Raw genomic sequence first — 20,642 nt, forward strand, 5'->3', positions numbered from 1 at the left:
ATGGCTCAGGTTAAGAGCACCACAGCAACCACATGGTGGCTCACAACCACCTGTAATGAGATCTGGTGTCTTCTTGTGGTGGGTAGGCACACATGTGAGCAGAATACTGTAGAAATAATAAATAAATCTCTCTTTTTTTTTTTAAAGCGATGTCTTCTTCATGAGGACGAGGGATGCAGGTCTGATTCAGAGAAGTCCTATCAACCTAGAGAATTAAGAAGGAGAGTTCTTTTTGGATAAGACAAGTAAAAAATTTGACCATAGTAGAGAAGGTAATAAATAGTAGAGTGGATGGGCCATAGAAATAAATATTGGATGTTGCTACAAGCCAGTTAAGATTGGCAACTGAAAATTCACCATCTACTAGACTTTCTATAGTCTTGCCGTGAGCATTTCAACAGACAATATAAGCCAGGCACAGAGCAGCTTTCATGCCGGGGTTGGAGTTTTCCCGGAGTTGCCACCCAGGGACAAGAGTGTTTAGATAAGCAAGTGGTCAAGTGAAAAGACATGGAGTTCTTCACACTGTTCCTGACAGTGAGCTATGAGGTTACATGTGTTGTGATCAAATAAACAGACTCCACTAGAGACAGCTGCGGGGAAGGCGGGGTCCTTGGTGGAAGTCTGGAGTGGAAAGGAATGTTAAGAAGAGCGGCTGAGGACACGGGGACACTTGTTGGCTGTGGGGGTAGGGGTGCTAGTTGCCACAGTAGTTTGGGACATAGGAAAGGAAAGCACACTGGGGTCTAGACAGGGCATTAGTGACCAGTCCATGGTAAATGGGGATAACAGAAGGCTGACAAGGGGCGTGGACCCATGGAAAAGTGAAGGCACAAGCACTTAAGTTTTCCATGCCACTTGCAGGGTGCTGAGCACTCAAGCAACAGAATGCAGTTGATGTGCAAAAAATAGAAAGCGTGGATAGGCCGCTGCCAGAGCGGCCTCTTGGTGACTGTTTGCCAAGTGTTGACAACTGTGCTCTCAGGATGTGTGTGGCCATCCAGAGGGGGAATGTGGGAGGGTGTGGGCAAGGCAGAGAGCCGAAGTGTTGCATCATGGAGTTGCATCTGGACCCAGCTTTCCTGAGCTCACCTCCACAGTCATTAACAAAATCCTAAGCTTGTCTCCAATTTGGGCCATTAATTACTGCCACAGAGGTTCTGGCTGGTTGATGCCCAGTGTTTTAGCCTTTTCAGGCCCCTGCATTTTATACATTCTGTAGGAACCAGAATCAAAAGTAGGGTAAAGGGAGTGGCCAGCCAGTGTCTGGTCCAGCTTGGGACCCACACCATGAGAGGGAGCCCATGCCTGAAACTGCTAATGCTACTCTGCTGTACTTGCAAATCGGAGCCTTGTGTGAACATCATCAGGAAAGCATCACCCAGAAACTGATGGGAACAGATGCAGAGACCCAGAGCCAAACATTAGGCAGAGCTTGGGGACTCCTGCGGAAGAGGGGGAGGAAGGATTGTAGGAGCCAGAGGGGTCAAGGACACCACAAGAAAACCCACAGAATCAAACTAAACTGGGTCCATAGGGGCTCACAGAGTCTGAACTGATGAGTAGGCCTAGGCGCTCTGCACACACGCTACAGTTGTGTAGCTTGGTCTTCATGTGAAACTCCTAACAGTGGAAGCAGGAGCTGTCTCTGGTTGGTGCCTGTCTTTGGGGACCTTTCCTCCAATAGTAGAAGAGGAGGCACTTCGTCTTACTGCAGCTTGATATGCCAAGGCTGGTTAATTTCCACGAGAGGCCTCTCTTTTCTGAAGAGAAACAGAGGAGTGGATGGGCTGGGGAGACTGGGAAGAGAGGAGAGAGGGGAAACTGGCCAGCACATAAATTTTACAAAACTAGAGTAAAGGGCTGGAGAGAGGGCTCCAACAATAAGAGCACTGGCTGTTCTTCCAGAGGACCCAGGTTTAATTCCCAGCACCCACATAGCAGCTCAAAACTGTCTGTAACTCCTGTTCCAGGGGATCCGAAACCCTCATACAGACATATATACAGTCAAAATACCAATGTACATATTGTTCTAATTTTGAAAAGACTTTTAAAAAATAGAGTAAAGAAAAGGAGACATCTATAGAGGCTTAGCATCCTGCTTATGATGCAGAGCCATGGTCCATCCAGAGAGCTGCTGTGTCCAGCATCCTCCTGCTTCACCCTAGGTCCTACCCACATCCAGTTAGGATGTACTAGCCTTGGGACCATTTGCTTCAAATATTAATAAAGGCTTGCCAGTTAAAAACTCCATGAAAAATTAGGTTTGCTCTTGGAATAGATCATTTATTAGGAAAAAAATACTGTATTGTATGCACCTACAGTAAAGCAAATTTGGGAGGCTTCGCTCAGTGACCCAAGCAGATCTCTAAAATCTTCTTCTTCTTCTTCTTCTTCTTCTTCTTCTTCTTCTTCTTCTTCTTCTTCTACTTCTACTTCTTTTCAGTTCCATGCCGGAGAGGCAATATTGATAAGCTGTATGACATTCTGACTGATCGCAGACATTTCAAAAGACTGTAATAAGAAAAATAACATGCTTTGAGGAACATTTGGAATTTATCATAAGGAATAAATTTATAAGTGTGCTGCCCTCATTGGAGATTAATTTGTCTCCTGGGCCATGGCACAGAGGTATGTATCTGCCCGTACTGGGGACCATGAATGACCTTAATTCTTGAAGCTGGTCCACATTGTGGGGAGTAGACGAAGTCCCAAGTAAAGGCGTGTTGTTGATATGATCATGACCAAGTCAAGGACCTCATTGCCTCAAGCCAATGGGAATGCCATGCCAAAGCCTTCCCCTGAGCTGTGTATGGATGTTGACAGGGTTTTTTGGAAAGTGTGGGAGTCAGTTTCTTCCCTCAGGATATTTACAGCCAGAGACTGCTCCCCTATGGAAACTTCTTATTGACATCAGCTGTGTACAATAAACCTACGTCTACCAGCTACAGTATACATTAAACCCGATGTGCTTTCTGGCTGATGCTGCAGCGCCATTAAAGCATACAACCCACCTGATGCAAGATTTACTATACATGTCCCTGTTTGTTCCTCACTGACCCAGTGAGGTTTCCAAGGCCCAGCCCCACAGGGCACAGCAACTTGGTCGTATTCAGCACTCGAGCGGCTGAGGCAGAAAGACTGGGAATTTGAGGTCAGTTGGGTTACCTGTCTAGTTTGAGGCCGTCCATTCCGGAAGGAGAGGGGGAGGGATGAGGTGAGTAGGGGTGTGGGGGGAGTGTGGAGTCGGGTGGGGCTCCTCCTTGCAAACCCGATGTGGCCTCCTGCGCCACGCTCTTGCCGCCAGGCTCTCTCTGCCATGATGGCGGTCACCTCTACCTATGAGCCAAAATAAACGCTCGCTTCCTCAAGTTTCTGTTGCCAGATATTATTCACAGCAACAGAAAAGTAACTAAAGCAAGGTCAGTCCAGTTTACCCAGGGAATCTTAGGACAGGCCCAGCTCCATAGGACTTTTGTCTCAGAAAGACAACAAAAAAAAAGCAACCCCTCCCAAATGTAGTTTAAGTCATTTGCCTTATTGATAAGCACATGAGAAGGTGAAGGAAACAGTAATTCATTTTCCCCTGGGGCCATGGAGTTTTTAACATTCAAGATTTCATTTGTTCTCCTATTAGCCAGGATAGGACAAAGCCCTCGAGTTAAGTAAAATCTAGACAAGACCACGGTCACCTGGGCTCATTTAAGAAGCAGCTGGGTGGAAGTCTACTCTGACAAGCAACTAGTGTTTGTTTATTTGTTTGTTTGTTTGTTTTTGTTTTTGTTTTTTTACCAAATGTGCCTTTCAAGTTCACCTTAGCATTTCATGCAAGGTTTTCATTTCTGTGGGTTTCACTGACTAATGAACTTGCAGACGGCAAAGATGCAAAATGCATTTTTAATATCTCACTAATTGCTGCACCGGGTGGAGAGGCTGCGGATGATCACTCACCAAACGCTCCTGGTGATGCTCACTATGGAGGCGAAATATAATAAGGCGCTTTATCTGCTCACACTTGGTGATAAACTGACGTTGGATTGGCTGTTGCTCACACATGCTTCTCGTTTGAACAGAACTTTAGTTTCTTTCAAAGTGCCATCATATCTTTGCTCCCTTTAGGGACCTAAAATCCTAATGAGACCTTGAGTCACAATCATTTCAGTGAAGCTCACCCCAGGTTATGCTCGTGCTTCCTCGTGTGGTTGCGATTGGTCTCAGAACGACAGAGCTTGCTCTCTGTTGTTTTCCCAGATGAACTGTCATTTCTGTCTCCACATCCAGAGCACCAGTAAAGATGGATGCTAAGGTTGGCAAAAGAGATAAGGAGTGAAAAAAAAATATATTTAAAAGGAAGAAAACAGCACACATGAGCAATATATTTCTTTCTATAATTACCATTTTTTAGATGATTCAGTGAAGCTACTTAGAAAGTAAAAATAGCGTGTGACTGACTTAAAGTGATGCCTTTTCCCTAAGCTGTGCAGAACAGAACGAGGATGATCAGCAGGGAAGCTGGGACAGGACTGACGATGCGCTGTGCACAAAATCAAAGGCATAGATAGCAAGCCGCTTAGCTAAAGAGACACGCGTTTTGATACACAGTATTTGCCTGTATTGTCCCAAGTTTGGAGACCACAGCCGTAGTAGCACAGCAGAAACCGCAAGCCCAGAGAGGACTCGCTGCCAGGCCCCATCTCTGGTTTATAAAATGAAAGCAAATTATAAAAAACAAAACAAAACAGAACACCATCAAAAACGCACTCTGTGCCTGTGTAACTACTACAACAGCTTATTTTAGAGAGGCTGGTTGTAAGACAGGTTATGCTAGTCAAAACCCCCTTTTTCTTTTCTTCTAATTTGCAGTAGATGTGTTTTGCTGGTGCCCTAATCCTAAGGATCAAGTAAGCTCAGAAGCAAACCAAATGCCACTGCCACCCATAGAAACCTACTGGACTGGGGAGTAGTTCAGAGAGTGAAGTGTTTTCCTAGCATGAGTGAAGCCCTGGGTGTGACTTTAGAACTCTCTGGAACTGGATATGTAATGCCCACCTGTAATCCCAGTGTTCAGGACATGGAGGTAGGAGGGATTCGGAGTTCAAGGTCAGCCCCTGCTACATGACTTTTCATTTAGAAAACAAAACAAAACAGGATCTACTGGATTCCCACTACATCCTGGAACCCTTTGACACAAGTATTGCATCATCCATATATATTGTGAACATAATAAATAATACATGAGCTGTACTTGCTAGTGTATAATTGATTTTTCCTGCCAAAATATATGGAAAAAAAATAGTGTGGTAATCAATGTTTCCTTATTATAAGTGGAGAGTTGCGAATCAAAGTAACAAAATAATAGATTGGCTTGGCTGTCTTAATAAATTAGAGTGTGTTTTGTTATTGTGAGGCCAGGCGAAAGTCAGAGCTTCTGCGTATGTCGAAATATTAGACAACTCTGAAAAGACAAGGCGCATTTGTCCAGGTTCCAATATCTCACTCATGAAGCATCACTCTTATTAGGTGTAAGAGGGAAAGTACTTAAGTCTTTCCCTGGACATGTCTTTCAAAGAGCATTCATCAACTGCACGTCCGTTCTGTATACTGGCTAATCAAAGACTGGGTCTGAGACCAATAAATACCACAAAGTTTTCATCAGTATTTAAAATGCAGTCTATCATTGCTATGACCCAGGTCTTGGAATGTGAACCTGCACTGCTTCTTGTCTGGACTACAGAGCTTCTCCAAGCCTGCAGCATGGTTCGGAATGTGAACCTGCACTGCTTCTTGTCTGGACTACAGAGCTTCTCCAAGCCTGCAGCATGGTTCACCCAAATACCAGCCACTGGGCTCCGGGTTAAGGATGAAGGATACAAGATACCCCAACCCCATCAGGGCCAACTTACAACACCCAGACATTGATGGCTCAGGGGGCTTCGAGCCCAAGGATAGAATTTTCCCATCTCATAGGAATCTGTAAACCCCAAATCTGATTTGGGGTCCAACAGTTACTTTTCTCTTTAAGCCCTTTTCTGGCCAAGGGATGGCACATTCCAATTTGAAGTCTCGAAAGGGGAGTTTTAAAGGACAACAAGTTACAGAGAGGGAAAGGGAGGCAGCCAGCCTAGTAACAGGACGTTAGAGTCAGGTCTGGGGATAAAATGAACCCCCAGAATCTGAGAGGAGAGGGGGAGCCAACCCAGCACACAGTTGACTAAAGCTCCTTTTCCTCCCAGTGAACTTGGGAGAGAAGTGGAGGAGGCGAGATGGAAAGAACAGAAACTTCCAATGTCTCTTCTGAAATGTGTGACGAATCGATCTGGTGGGGGAGATTCTGCTTCTAAAATGAAAGCTCAGAGATGACCCAAACGTCCGTGAAGTCTGAGGATGGCACACGAGGGACACAGCATTCTTCAACCTGTCAATATGTGATAACTGAGATAATGTTTCTTTCTCCGTTCATTATTTTTATCTTCTGTCTGAGTAAGTGCAACAATTTCTGTGATGAAACACCATGACCAAAGCAACTTGAGGAGAAAAGGGATTGTTTAGCTTATGCTTCCATAGTGGCTTATCATCGAAGAAAGTCAGCACAGGGACTCAGGCAGGGCAGGAACCTGGAGGCAGGAGCTGATGCAGAGGCCATGGAAGGGTGCTGCTTACTGCCTTGCTCCCCATGGCTTGCTCAACCTGCTTTCTTATAGAACTCAGGACCAAGCCGGGCGGTGGTGGCACACACCTTTAATCCCGGTACTTGGGAGGCAGAGGCAGGCGGATCTCTGTGAGTTCGAGGCCAGCCTGGTCTACCAAGGCTACACAGAGAAACCCTGTCTCAAAAACAAAAACAAAAACAAAAACAAAAACAAATAAAATAAAATAAAATAAAAAAAGAACTCAGGACCACCAGCCCAGCCCAGGGATGGTACCACCCACAATGGACTGAGCCCTCCCCCATTAATCACTAATAAAGAAAATGCCTTACAGCTGGATTTTATGGAGGCATGTCCTAAATCGAGGTCCCCTCCTTTCAGATACCTTTAGCTTGTGTCCTGCTGACATAAAAACAAGCCAGCACACCTTAGTCTTGGCTTTTGTGCTTCCTCCTCCAACCATGCATGTTTCAAACAATAAATTAAAGTGGCAACTTGGATAGATGAATTAATCTGTGACCAAATATTTGACAAGGGGGGCAGAAAGGATTTACATTTTGATCTTCAAACATTGGACATTAAATGACTTCGCTTGCCAGTCTTCAAATCAACAGGACGGCAAGGGCAAAACAAAAAGTCCACGCCTTTGATTGACCTCCTGTGAGTTGAGCTTCTATTGAAGAGCGAGAACTCATGAAAACACACCCGAAAAATAGCAGATGAAATAGCAGTGATTGGAGCCTGACGCCTTTTAAGCAAGGTAACAGAACCATGTCTGAACGAGGCAGATAATAAAAACATTCCATTGCGTGCATTTATGTGTAGTATTGGTCACACGTGTATTTAGTAATAATTTATCTTTGCGTGTGTGTGTGTGTGTATGTGTGTGTGTGTGTGTGTGTGCGCCATGGCACACTTGTGGAGGTCAGAAGGTAAGCTGGTTTTCAGTTTCCATCTTGTCTACAGCCTGCCTCTCTTTGAAACAGGTTTGCTGCTCTGTGTGCCAGGATGGGGCTCCGGGCTCCTCAGGGTCCCCGAGACTTGCTGCTCTGTGTGCCAGGATGGGGCTCCGGGCTCCTCAGGGTCCCCGAGACTTGCTGCTCTGTGTGCCAGGATGGGGCTCCGGGCTCCTCAGGGTCCCCGAGACTTGCCTCTCATCTCCCTGAAGGAACACACATGGGTTAATGATGTCCTATCACGCCTGCCTTTCCCTGGGGTCTGGAGATTCGAACTCAGATCCTCGTGATTGCACAGCAAGCATTTTACTCACCAAGTCATCTCCCCAGCACCCTAACAACTCATTTTACTTTGGTAAATAATTTTTTGAGAGGCTGGCTATCGGTTGGACATGACACTGAGCAGAGCTTTAGAAACACCATACGATCTGTTGGATTTTTGTTTTTTTTTTTTACTTCCAGGAACTCACAAGCTAGAATTACATAATACAAACACTATCAGCTCCACAGCTTAGCACATCCAAGAAGGGCTCTGTTACTGGTATGAAGGAAGTGCTACCTTTGCAGCAATTAATGAGGAAGAGGGCACCCGATGTTGGTGCTGTGAGTAGGGGAACCCTCCCAAAAGACAGACTGTTCAACTCTGGGATTTCAGCAGAGCCTGGTGAGTGAGAATGCCATTCTGCCAGAAGAATTACCGGGCTGGGGAGATGGCTCAGAGGTTAAAAGCACTATCTGTTCTTCCAAAGGTCCTGAGTTCAATTCCCAGCAACCATCTAAAAGGAGATCTGGTGCTCTCTTCTGGTATGCAGGCAGAGCATGTATACATAATACATAAATAAATCTTTAAAATAAATAAATAAAGAAAGAAAGAAAAAGAATTTCCAGGTCAGAGCACAGGGTTGGGCTGAAAGGATTTGAACTTTGGATCCGGCTCTGTGAAAATGAACAGTGAGAACCCTTGGAGTGATGACCATTTGCATATTCAGCTGAGTGCACAGCAGGATTTCCGGGCTCCGGTGCTGGGTACAGAGGCTTGGAAGACACAGGTGGCCTCTTTTATGGCTCCTGAGATTGGGGGTGGGGGGTGGCAGCTGAACCTGGGATCACTGAACAAGCAGATAGCACTGCATAATTGTGGAAAGATTTTTAGGGGCATCCTAATAACACCTTCCTAGGCAGAGACCACCTCCTAAGTGCTACCCAGAACAGCCTACTGCTGATCCTTACTCCATTTCTGCATGCTAAGTGTTTTCTCTTATTTATAGGTAGGAAGAGAAGCTCTAGGTGCTGAGTTTGTACGGGTGTTGGTCTCTGTGGCTTGGGGACTACAGAAGCTGAGGAGGAGCTGAATCCAAGAACCCCAACCCTTGCTGAAAATACTATCCAGAAATGCCTTGGGAGTACGAGAGAGAGAGAGAGAGAGAGAGAGAGAGAGAGAGAGAGAGAGAGAGAGAGAGAGAGAGAGAGAGAGAGAAGGAGGGCTTATTTTCTTGCTGGGGAAATCTAGAGCCCTAGCCAGGTTCCGCCATCTCCCCATCTCCCTCAAAGCAAAGATTTCCAATTACTGCTCGGCAGAAGATGTCAAAAGCATTATTCAACAACTCGTGATCCCCAGGTTTGTAATTTTTCGTATGTTTCCACCCTTATCTGCCAGCACTTGAAAAAGACCAGCTTTTTCCTCTCAAGAGAGCTTAATTTGCAGAGCTGTGCAATCTCCCTATTATGTTCTTATCGTCCTCTCCCTATGTTAGGCAGAATGACAAGGATGACAAAAAAAAAAAAAAAAAAAAGAACCAAAAATATGTGAAGGCTTCCTGAAAATCTATGGGATGAAGCATCCTAAAAGGCAGAAGTTCCGCTTCCCCTAGTGACCTGGAATAAGGCGAAGGGCAGTTGGCCTTAGTTCTTGAGGCCCACTCAGCAGGAGTCCCTGGCTAATGCTCACAAGGTCCAGATCCCCCATCCTGGGGCCCATGGAATTTCCTCTAGCGCCTTAATTGAAGGATTAACAGCTCTGAGGTTCTTAATGCGCAAAGAGGTTCTCTCTCCCGAGGAATGCTCATAGCAATGCTATAATAACTTTTGGTATCCTAAAGACCAGAGGCCAGGGTCGTTTAAGATGGGTGGTTGGCTCTTCTCCAGTCTCCCTTGGCTTCCCCACTCATTCGCTGATAAGGCAATTGACATTTTTCTTGGCGCTATGTTAAGTGCTATGCAAAAGCTAGTTCAAGTCTCTTAGCTCTGGTTCTTCCACCTAGAGGGCGCCCCAAGCCCTGCCTGCACGACAATTCTGAGCCGCAGTCTCCCTGGATCGGTTCCTCCCAGGATCCCCAGGAAGCGAGAGCATCAAGACGCTGGCTCCCTGGGAGAGCCGTCCTCCCCGCCTAGGGGCTTGCTCGGGGGAATCCCCGCCCACCTTGTCATTCCTGCGGGGGAATCCCCGCCCCCTGGGCCTGTCACTCCGGGAAGGTAGTTCCCGCCCCTGGACTCCAGCAGTGGGAAGGAATCCCCGCCCATCCTGGAGGCTTGGAGCATCCCCTGCGCCGCGCTGCGCAGCGAAGAGCTCACTCCCATCGCCCGTGCGTGCTGGCGGCGGGCAGAGGGACGCGGCGGGGCGGCTGCTGCGGGCGCCCTCCAAGCTCCGAGCCGATCGGAAGGCGCTCGGAATCGCGCCTCCCGCAGCAACCCGCGAACCCCTGCTGCTCCGCAGCTCTGGTCAAGGCGCGGCTTCGGCACCGGTGGAGGCAGGGGCGGCGGTAGCTGAGCCGGCACGGCCGGGCGGCGCCTGGATCTGGACACGCCAGGAGCGGCTGGAGCAGCTCGAGCTGCCGATCCACTAACAGGTGAAGAGACCTGGCTGCGGCCGCAACGCTGGAGGGCGGGGTTGGGGGGTGGGGGACTCACCGGACAGTGGAGCTCGGTGACCCCAAGACGGTGTGTGCCAGAGAAAGTTCAGTGACTATTGGGTGCGGGAATCCCAGTCCAAGCAAAGCGGTGAGTGAGGGCACCCAAGTGGGTCTCCACGTTAGGTGGCGCAAACTCCTCTTCCTTCTAGTGGGAGGTGAGCGGGGCACAGTGTAAAAGAAGAGATTGGGCAGAGCTGGACGGAGGCACATCGCCTGGGACGCCAAAAAAAACGGGCCAAGAGTCCTTATCCGAGTGTGTTGACTGGCCTTCCTCCCTTAATCAGTTACTGTCTTGAAGACCATCCTCTCCGCTGCATCCCTTCCGAACCCCCAGCCCACTAAGTGGTACGAGAAAGAGTATGCTTGAAGAGCAAGGACATCTTTGGGGTGATAATAGCATCTGCTAGGGAGATAAGGGATGTTCCAGTTGGGAAAGTATTTCCCTCTGAAGTCTCCCCACCCTTCGGCCTCCCTCCCTCCCATTCCCCACCAAGCACAAGACTGAATTGGGGGGAGGGGGCAGGGAAGGCTCTAGGACTCTGGACAGAAGAAGTTTACTAGCCCTCCTGCCTTCGGCAGCTCTGCTCTATGCATAGATCTTGATAAGAACCCTGGGGTCACACCAGGTCTGGCTTGTGCTGGTGGCAGCCACTGGAAAGACAGACACCAGGGCATCCCAGAGTCTAGGCATCTACCAGGACTGGAGGTTGGGCACTGCAGAGGCCTGAGCTGGGTCTTGCCTGTTCTGTGTGTTGAGCTCCTGAAGGTAAGTGGTTGTGGAGCGGCCAGCACCTCTTGCAGACACGCCTCCGGATGGACCATCACCGTCAGTCAGAACACCTTCTCTAGGGGGTCTCCCACACTCATCTCGGCTTCAGGCTTGGGTTTTGGGTTCTCATTATTTCTACTGGGTCAGCTTTTTCTGGCCTGTGACTTCTGGGTGGGAGGGAGCCAAGTAGGTGCAGGCTGGCAGGTGTGGTGTGGGAGGGCTGCCTGTGAGGGTGGAATAAAATATCTCAGAGCACGCCCCTGGCTGTGGGTGGTTGTTCTGGCTTCCGTGAATCTCTTCTTCCATTAGGATGAGCCAGGAGCTGCTGCTACTATAAAAGCCACACCATGGTGTAAGCTTGGGTGCTGTGTTACGGGGTAGGAGGAGTGGGGTGGTAGGTGTTGGGAGAACAGTCAGAACCATGCGCAGTATATAATGTATCCCCCTTGACATAGTTAATAAGCACCTGGAAAAATATTGAATTATGCTTTAAATCGAAAACTGAAATTGATTTGGGAATGCACTTACGGCAGTTTACTATTTAAGGAAATGTGTGATAATTCCTCTATTCATTTCAATCATTTTGGGGCACCTGTGGTTTGCTGGGTCTAGACGGTCTAGCCCGTAGAGTAAAGAGGCTCTGTCCCTACGGTGAAGCGATTCAGTGTAGCAGGAAGGAAGCCTATGGGCAGTGATGGCGCCAGCCTATAGTAAGCTCCCTATGTTTAGTGGATGAAGGATTGAAGGGATAGTTAAATGATTAATTCAAGGATGTTCCAAATGAAACATCTATGGAGGAGAACAAAGCCCCCTTTTCACGGTGGGGATCGGAAAGCTTTGTGGAGGACCACCTAGGGGAGGAGGTGTGTGTCAAAGGATTGGTCCTGTCTTAGGAGTCTTCCATGGCAGAAGAGGATGCACTTTGACCTACAAGAATCAAGTTTTCCAGACAGTCAGGAAATGCTTAGGATTTTTGAGCAAGGGTTTATCATGATCAGGTATGTGAGCCATCTCTCGTAGATAGGACTGAGGTGAGTGAGGAGAGAGGCGAGGTGGCGTGCCTAAGGAGGAGATGGTTGCAGTGTGATGGTCGGGAGGCAGGGAAGTCCTGAGCTGGTAGATGATGATGGTTTGTGAGGAAGAAAGGAAAGAGTCCTCCACCGCGGGGCTTGACTGTGGGCATGGGTGGGGTTCAGAGGGCAGAAACAAAGGCTACCGCAGGGTCTAAGTACAAGTACTGAGCTAAGTTAGGGACTTTGTGTATGTGTGTGCGCGCGCGCGTGCATGCGCGCATGCGCATGCGAGCGTGTAACATGGCTCATGTGTGGAAGTGAGAGGACAATTTTGTGGAGTCAGTTATGTCCTTTGACTGTGGTTGCCCGGAATAAACTCAGGTGGACAGGCTTGTATAGCTGGTATTTTCACCAACGGAACCACCCAGCCAGTCCCCAGCCTTCTTTTTCTCACTACTTACTGTAAAATTTGTCAAGGTCCTGGGGACCTGTAGGCTACGCTTCATCCCTGTCTGCTGAGATTTCTCTCTTGCCACATTACACACACACACACACGCACACACACGAGTCAAGGACTAGTCTTCCTTACCTGCTATGGTCTCTGCCTTATAAGGCTGTTTTCCCTGGGTAGTGGATCCTGGAATGTCCTTTCCTTCTCTGGTGGTCGTGACAAACCTCTTCATCAAGATCCAGCTACAGGGTCTCCTCTGTGAGTCTGCCACCATTCCCCAGGGACACGTGGTCATGGTGCTTTCTTCCCTGCCCACTCTCTGCAGAGCCTGGGTGAGGATCTGCTCATCAGGGCATCCTGGCTGTTTCTCATAACAGTTCTCCTGCATATCAGACGTTTACATTACTCTTTCTAACAGTAGCAAAATTACAATTATGAAGTGGCAACAAAATCATTTTATGGTTGCCGGGGGGGGGGTGGGGTGGTCACCACAACATGAGGAGCTGCATTAAAGGGCCACAGCATTAGGAGGGCTGAGGACCGCTGCCCTAAGACCTTATTTTAGACTCATGCCCATATTAGACCTGGGACAGTGGCCTTAGGCTAGGCAATAGAGTGCAGGGGAACTGCCCCAGGCTGATGGCGCCTTAGGGTCTCTAAACCCTGAGTGAGAGCTCCATGTGGAATAAGACTACAGATGCTCCCTTGACTTAGATCACATGAGCCTAGGTTAGTCATACCTTGGTGGAAGAGGCATCCTTATCCAAAGGTGGCCCCAGGCCTGGGTACACTAACCAAAAGAATTATCCCAAAGAAGAGGAAGGAACCCACCAAAGGTCACGGCCAAACCCAAGAGAAGGTGAACCTCTTGGAGATTTTCTTCTGTCTTCAAGGATGTCCCCAGAGTGTCCAGAAGGAGGCTGAGCACAGCATGTGCCTGATATAGGAAGAGCCTATGGCAGAGAAGCTGATGCCGAGAGAGATGGAAATGACCCGCCATAGATATACAGAGAACAGTCTAGAGCAGTGGTTCTCAACCTGTGGGTCGAGACCCCCCCTCATAGCACTGCCTAAGCCAATTGAAATACACAGATATTTGCAGTATGATTTAGAAGAGCAATAAAATTATAGTTATGAAGTGGCAACAAAAATAATTTTAAGGTTGGAGGTCACCACAACTTGAGGAGCTGTATTAAAGGGTCACCGAGTTACGAAGACTGAGAACCCTTGGTGTAAAGGAGGGTCACTGAGCCAGCTTGCAGAAGAAGAACAGGATTGGAAGATGGCGAAAATAGGCCCACAAGCACCCGTTGCAGTGTGGAGTGTTTGGAGAAGGTAGTGGTCCTTGAAAGAAGAGCTGATCCCAGTTTCTCCTTCTCAGGCATGCTTGGAAGGCAACAGAAAAGTGGGAGAGCATGGAACATCCGAAGACAGGGTGTTTGGGAGGGTTGAGGCTGGAGACAATCAAGAACAGGTACAGGGAAAGAGAAAGTCTACCTTCCGGCTTCCCTGTAAGGAGGGAGGCTGAGGACGGGAGAGCACTGGAGAGGGAGGGCGGTGGGGGGGATATATATATATATATATATATATATATCCAGAGAGAGAGAGAGAGAGAGAGAGAGAGAGAGAGAGAGAGAGAGAGAGAGAGAGAATGGGGCAGCAGAAGGGGGGGGGGGAGAAGCGCCACAGTCAGGGCAGTAGTGGAATTGAGTCTTCTCAGAGATACAAGAGGGGTCTTCAGAGAGCTGGTATGACATCTGGTTAGCCTGGGGGCTTGGAAGGAAGGGACTGTGGTCCCACTGCTCGCCCTGGGATGTGAACGAGGTTCTCTCTGAGGTAGCTAAGGCGGAGAAGATGGAGTCTTGAAATGGAGACTCCTGGAATTTGGGCAACGCAGAGATCTTGATGACCGTATCATTGGAATTTTGGAGTAGCTACTTCACAGCTGTTTTTAAGAGGTATACAAAGAAGTGCCAAGGTGTGCAAGTCCCCAAGTGATGGCCTCTGGTATGCAGCAGGCCCTCTGGAACAGCTTGGTGACAAGGGAGTGAATCTCTCTCCAGTCCTTCCCGCTGAATGTAGTTGCAGGAACTTTGACCAGGCTATGACCAGGCAGGCAACTCGTCTTCACGGTTGGATAAAGATCTTTTTTTTTTTTTTGGATAAAGATCTTTGGACTGCTCTGTGCTATCTGTCCCTGCCGTCCTCACCTCAAGGAACCCCTTTGGGCTGCTTGCTTTTTCATCTATTGTCTTACAGCAGTGACTCCGCCGTCATCAGATGTCCTTCTTGAGCAAAGGTCCAGTTGCTGGGCTCTAGCAAGGATGGTCTGCCCTGTCCCCTGAGATCTGGAGAGGGACAGTGCATCAGCCCTCTCAGTTCCTGTCCTTGAGAAAGCCAAGGCCCAGGAAAGAAAGAGCAGTGGCCCCCAACCCCTCAGCTGGACCGAGAACTGCAGCACACCCTTGATTGATCAGAGAACTCTTGTCAACTTGAAAGCAATTGAGCCAGGTGAGGTAGGCAAAGAAGTAGTAAGCTTCATGCCAGCAAGATGAAATAAATATTCTTTGTTATTAGTGAAGAAGGGGAGAAATAGATCTCATCACTTTATTTACTAAACACTCAATAGATGTATGCCAAACTAAATTAACTTTGGGAGAAATGAGAGAGTGTGTTGTAAGGAAATAGAAGTCTAGAATTTTTTTCTCTCATTCTTCATTTTCCACCTGGATAGTTCATACCTGAATCATGTTGCCCTTTGGGCTTATGCGTTGCTTGCATATAAAACGATAGGTATTTTATGACATTTAAAACTTTTAAATCTTTCATACTGGTGAAATGGGAGCGGGGATGGGGATGGAATTTGGTTCTGGGCAGATAGACATTTGTATCAAGGCAAGTCGTGTGACTCAGTTTGACTATGACAGGTCATGTGACTCAGTCTGACCATGAACTGAAGGATCCTATAGTCTGTTGACAACTGTGTTCCAGAGAACACCTTGTGTTTACAGCCTGACCCCAGTCAATGGTTGCAAGAGGCCCCTTGTGCTGTGATAAGGCCAAGGAACTGGTTTGTTAAGGTGCAGGTGTATGGACAAGATGCACTTGTTTCTGTTGCTGAGAAGAGACCAACCTGGGGGCTGTATCTCTCTCAGATGTCAGATGACACCCTCTCCTCCTGACTCAGTCCTCATCACGTCATGCCCTGGATGTCTCTTTTTTTTTTTTTTTTTTTGCTACCTACTTGAATACATTATGAGTAAAGTGCGGCTGGAAACTTACAGAGATGCTTAACTCTTTCTACTACAGTCTAATGAAACCAGATGGCAGCGAACACCTGGCCCAGGAAGTCTTCCCTGGGTTATTGGATTTTAGGTAATTTTTTTCCCTTGTGACTCAAAAGTACTCTTAGAACTTGGAAGTTTGGTGGAAGCAGGGATGTGGAACCTCTGTATACAATGTGGATTTATTTTGCACATATGATTATTACAAGTTTTGGATGAAATAATAGTAAGAAAGTAGAGAGATTTGCCAGAGGCAGCTGGAGATGACAAGATCCCTCCAGGAGGATAAAAAGAAATCCGCAAACTCCACAAATCCTTGAAGAGGGTAATCTGCTCCCTTGCCTTCAGTTTGAAGCAAATTGAGGCCTTCCCAGATGGGATCTGTGCTGGTTTAACAGCTTCCTGGGCAGGGACCTCTGTGACATATTTGTCCTTTATAGAATGATGCCCCAAACGGGGTCCTCTGAGGTGTTTTGCAAGAGCGGCTCTCTTCCTGGGCTCATTTTTATCAGCACTTGGGCACCTCTACTACCTTGACTTTGTAAGGACGAGTTTCACTGTGTTACCTCAAGCGAATCATCCAAACTGAAACACACACACACACACACACACACACACACACACCCTGTTGTGTTGTTCTGGCCTCAGAGAGTGCTCATCCTGCTTTGCTAAAAATAAAGATGGCATCCGGATCATGCCAAAGGGGATTCCTACTGTGAACAGGGGCATACTCGGTGCTGTGTAAATCCAAAGTCAGTTCCTGGCTGGCACCTGCCCACTGACACAGTGGGGGTTGAGCTGGGTGGAGGGTAGGCAAGCGGGCAATTTTGGATGCTGGCGTTCTCAGTTCTCAGTAGGGGAAGGAAGGCAGGGTCCTGGGCTTCCGTGCTGGGGCGATTTCTGGGCATCGGGAGGAAGCTGGTGGGAGGAAACAGAGTGCCCAAGAGAGCTTTGACTTCCTGGGGCCTGGCCTGGCTACAGTTGCCCCAGGAGATGTAGGAATTCTCCAGGAGGGAGAAAATAAACAGCAACTCTTGACTTCACCAAAGGCCAGCCTGGCTCAGCCTGTTTAAATATGCCGGGTATTACTGCAATTCTGATATTCTTTTTTTTTTTTTAAGATTTATTTATTTATTATTATATATACAGTGCTCTGCCTGCATGTACATCTGCAGACAGAGGAGGACATCAAATCACATTATAGATGGTTGTGAGCCATCATGTGGTTGCTGGGAATTGAACGCATGACCTCTGGAAGAGCAGACAGTGCTCTTAACTACTGAACCATCTCTCCAGCCCCTCTGATATTCTATATGGTGATCGTCCTGGACGGTGGACTGACAAGCGCCTTTTAAGCTAACTGTAATATCTTGGACTGGCACCCAGTAATGCCACCTTCCTTGAAGAGTTCCAGTGATGTGGCCACCAGAAGTGTCACCACAACCTGACCCCCTCTGTATAGTGAGCTCTGTATAGGTGGCTCTTTATATGACTCTGGTTTGCATGCTGGTGGACACAGGCAATCACAAACTCTTCCCAAGTGTTGTAGTGGTACTTTCTCTGCATCCAACAAGATGAAAGTGGAGCCAAGGTTAATGAAACAAGATGGCAATAAATCTCTCTCTCTCTCTCTCTCTCTCTCTCTCTCTCTCTCTCTCTCTGTGTGTGTGTGTGTGTGTGTGTGTGTGTGTGTGTGTGTGCGTGTTGGCCAATAGAAACATAAAATGTCTAATTCCAGCCATGTTTCAGTTCATTCCTGACACCCTCCCCATCCCGTCCCGTGCTCCATTTGGCACAGTGTATTTTATAGAGATTCGGGTAAGACTAGATTGTGCTATCTGGGTCTCCTGGTGAGGAAATTAACTTTCAAGGCTAAAGCAGCCATGCAAATATTATTACAAAATCACTCAGCATACCGGATCGGCATGGCTCTTCCCCAGTTTCCTCTACCCACTCTCCACACCTACCCTGCCCTGGTCACTGCTATTCCCAATATCATTAAGCTAATAGAAGAGACAGCTGTCCCCAGAAAATATGCTCCGAGTGTCCTCATCAGCATGGGTTCTCGTGAGAGAGCAGGCAGTGAGACAGCGTGAAGAGACGAAGGTACTGGAAAAGATTGCATTCACCCCTCTCTCGATCTAATACTGATCTTGGAAACCCTAGGCAGATGTAAAGCTGATTGATTGCTTGATGGTGACTGCTGTGGGGGCAGCCGACAGCAATTTTTGGCACCAGGAAAATACACCTGGTACCTGACCGTTCATCTACCGTCTGGTCCCTCACCTGCCCAGTTTTCTTGAGTGCCATCTTTACCTTGAGCATGGGCATATCCTAAGATGGACTGTCATTTCCTCTTGCTCTTCAGTATCCGGCACAATGTCAAGTACATGGTAAAAAAAAAAAAAAGATTAAGATGGTTCTAATGTTTAGTATTTGGCAAGCGCTATTCTAGACACTTTCTACATGTTAACTCATTCAGTTCATAATGATCCAGGGAGGCGTATACTTTTAATTGCTCTTTGGGCTGCCAAAACAAATTAACACAAGCTTGGTGGCTTAAAGCAACAGAGGTGCATTATCTCATGGCTCTGAAGGTCAGACGTCTGAGATCCAGCTCTTGGACAGGGCTGTGTTCCCTCCAAAGGCTTCAGGGGGGAAAATGCCTTACCTCTTCCAGCTCCCCATACTGTTGCCATCCCTCGAGTCGGTGCCACTCCATTCTCTGCCACTGTCGTCACATGACAGTCTCCCGTGTGTGTGTGTGTGTGTGTGTGTGTGTGTGTGTGTGTGTGTGTGCGCGCGCGCGCACGTGCGTCTCGTGTTTACATGATTCCACTTTGTGTCTTTTCCAAGGACACGAGATTAAAGACAAACAGATTGTCTTTTCAGAAACAGAACTGATGTATTGAAAATACATAGCCAGGTGTAGTGGCTCTTGCATTTAATCCTAGCGCTCCAGAGGCAGAGGCAGGGGATCTCCGAGTTTGAGGCCAGCCTGGTCTAAAGAATGAGTTCCAGGATAGCCAGGAAAGCCAGAGAAACCCTGTCTCAAAAAAAAAAAAAAAAAAACAAAACCCAACCAAATAAATTATATGTATTATAAGTGTGTTTATTAGATTGGCGTATACAAAACCGCCTGGTAGTCCACCAATGGCTGTCTTCAAATTGACGAGGTAGAGAACTTTGAGATCCAATAGCTACTCAGTCCACAAAGCTGGCTACCTCAACAGTTCCAGCCTGGTGTGGAAGGTCTCGGGGAACTATTGGAGAACCACTGGCCTTCCTCAGTCCACACCGGAAACCAGAAAGGGTTCTGATAGCAGCACATGGGCCTCTCCATGAGCCTTAGACTCACGTGTTGTTGTGCTTTTAAATTGTATTTTTATTTTGCTTTCTTTAAATCTCTTTCTCCCTCCCCCTCCCCAATCCCTTACAATATCCCAACACCAGGTAGGAGAGAACGGTTAGTGGGGAGAGAGGGGCTAGTTTTCCTTAGCTTAGTTTCCCTGCTGTCTGGGGTTGTCGGGTTCCTTGGGGCAAGCCCGATCCTTGTTTCAGGACATCTCTGTCTTCCTGTTGTTACACTGCATCGACAGCAACCAGGAGCAGCAGAGAGAGAACACCAACAGCCTTCTTCTTCTTTCTCTGAGCCCCCAGTTTCTCTCTGGGTCTGGCATTTATCCCAACCGGCAAAGACCACCCCTCCACACGAGGCACTTCACAGCTGACAACCGTCACAGGCCTTCTCCTCAGGAGGCAGTTGTCAGCTGTGGGTGAAATGGAGCAGCCCCCCTCACCCCCCATCCCACACCTGGGATTAAAACAAAACCATGTTTACATAGAAACCAAACCTTCCACAACACTCATGTGTCAACCCCCGCTGAATCTCTCCACATGGGTGAGTTACAGATATCAGAAATCAAACCCAATGGGGTAGTTCTCCCTCCGACGAGGTCCCTCCTTCTCTCAGAGACTCCCCCATCCGCCCAACACCTCATTCCCAGGAATCTAGCGGCTACTCTTGACATTATCGTCCGTTTTGTAACCCCACCTCCGAACCATAGGCAGCTTCTCCTCTAGTACCTGCACCAAACTTCCACCTCCAGTGAAGCCACACAGGCCTTCCCGTTGTATTTGTCCAGCTGAAACTCCTGTCCTGGAGCTTGTTCTGCGGACCAGGCTGGCCTCGACCTCACATCAATCCGCCTGCCTCTGCCTCCCGAGTGCCGGGATTAAAAGTGTGCTCCGCCACCACTCAATCTTGAACCCTCGTCTGAAAACTTTCTTGAACGCTTGTCTTCTCTCCTCTGAGCAGACGGAGGGGGTTGTTGGAAGAGTTTATATTTTCCTATTTCAGTTTGAGGTGCATGGCCAAAATAAGAGGGCAGCACAAGTTTCCTCTGTGCATGCGTGCCCGCCCCATTCTGAGCGTTCTCCACGAGGATGCTGTGTTTGTTATGCTGCCCCTATAGTCTATCTTTTACATCTTGTGGCAGATTCGTGAAGAGCACTGTTACAGTAGCATATGGGGTATTATCATTACCCTAAAAATCCTGTGTTTCTCCTGTTAATCCTTTCCTTCCTATAACCCACTCAGATATTTTAAACTT

At 47.8% G+C, this 20,642-nt stretch overlaps 1 protein-coding gene and 1 long non-coding RNA gene across 5 annotated transcripts in view; one reads left to right on the top strand and one right to left on the bottom strand.

The window, feature by feature from the left end:
* Positions 1-2,301: 2,301 nt before the first annotated feature.
* Positions 2,302-7,513, bottom strand: LOC311597059. Its single transcript, XR_014779078.1, has 3 exons — positions 6,980-7,513; positions 4,173-4,301; positions 2,302-2,514 (listed from the first exon to the last, which is right to left on the bottom strand). It is a non-coding gene; the product is annotated as an uncharacterized lncRNA (long non-coding RNA).
* Positions 7,514-10,093: 2,580 nt separating this feature from the next.
* PDZD2 (PDZ domain containing 2) overlaps positions 10,094-20,642 on the top strand; it is a 377,862-nt gene continuing 367,313 nt past the window's right edge. Inside the window, exon 1 of one of the 4 annotated variants that reach the window (XM_084781102.1) lies at positions 10,094-10,449. The gene's annotated coding sequence lies outside the window, so the exon portion shown is untranslated. Of the gene's footprint in view, positions 10,450-10,519; positions 10,601-20,642 lie in introns of those variants that run through there. The other 3 variants (XM_084781101.1, XM_084781099.1, XM_084781100.1) reach the window with 3 other exon arrangements.

Source organism: Acomys minous (assembly GCF_964271855.1).
Source record: "Acomys minous genome assembly, chromosome: 5".
Lineage (NCBI taxonomy): Eukaryota > Metazoa > Chordata > Mammalia > Rodentia > Muridae > Acomys > Acomys minous.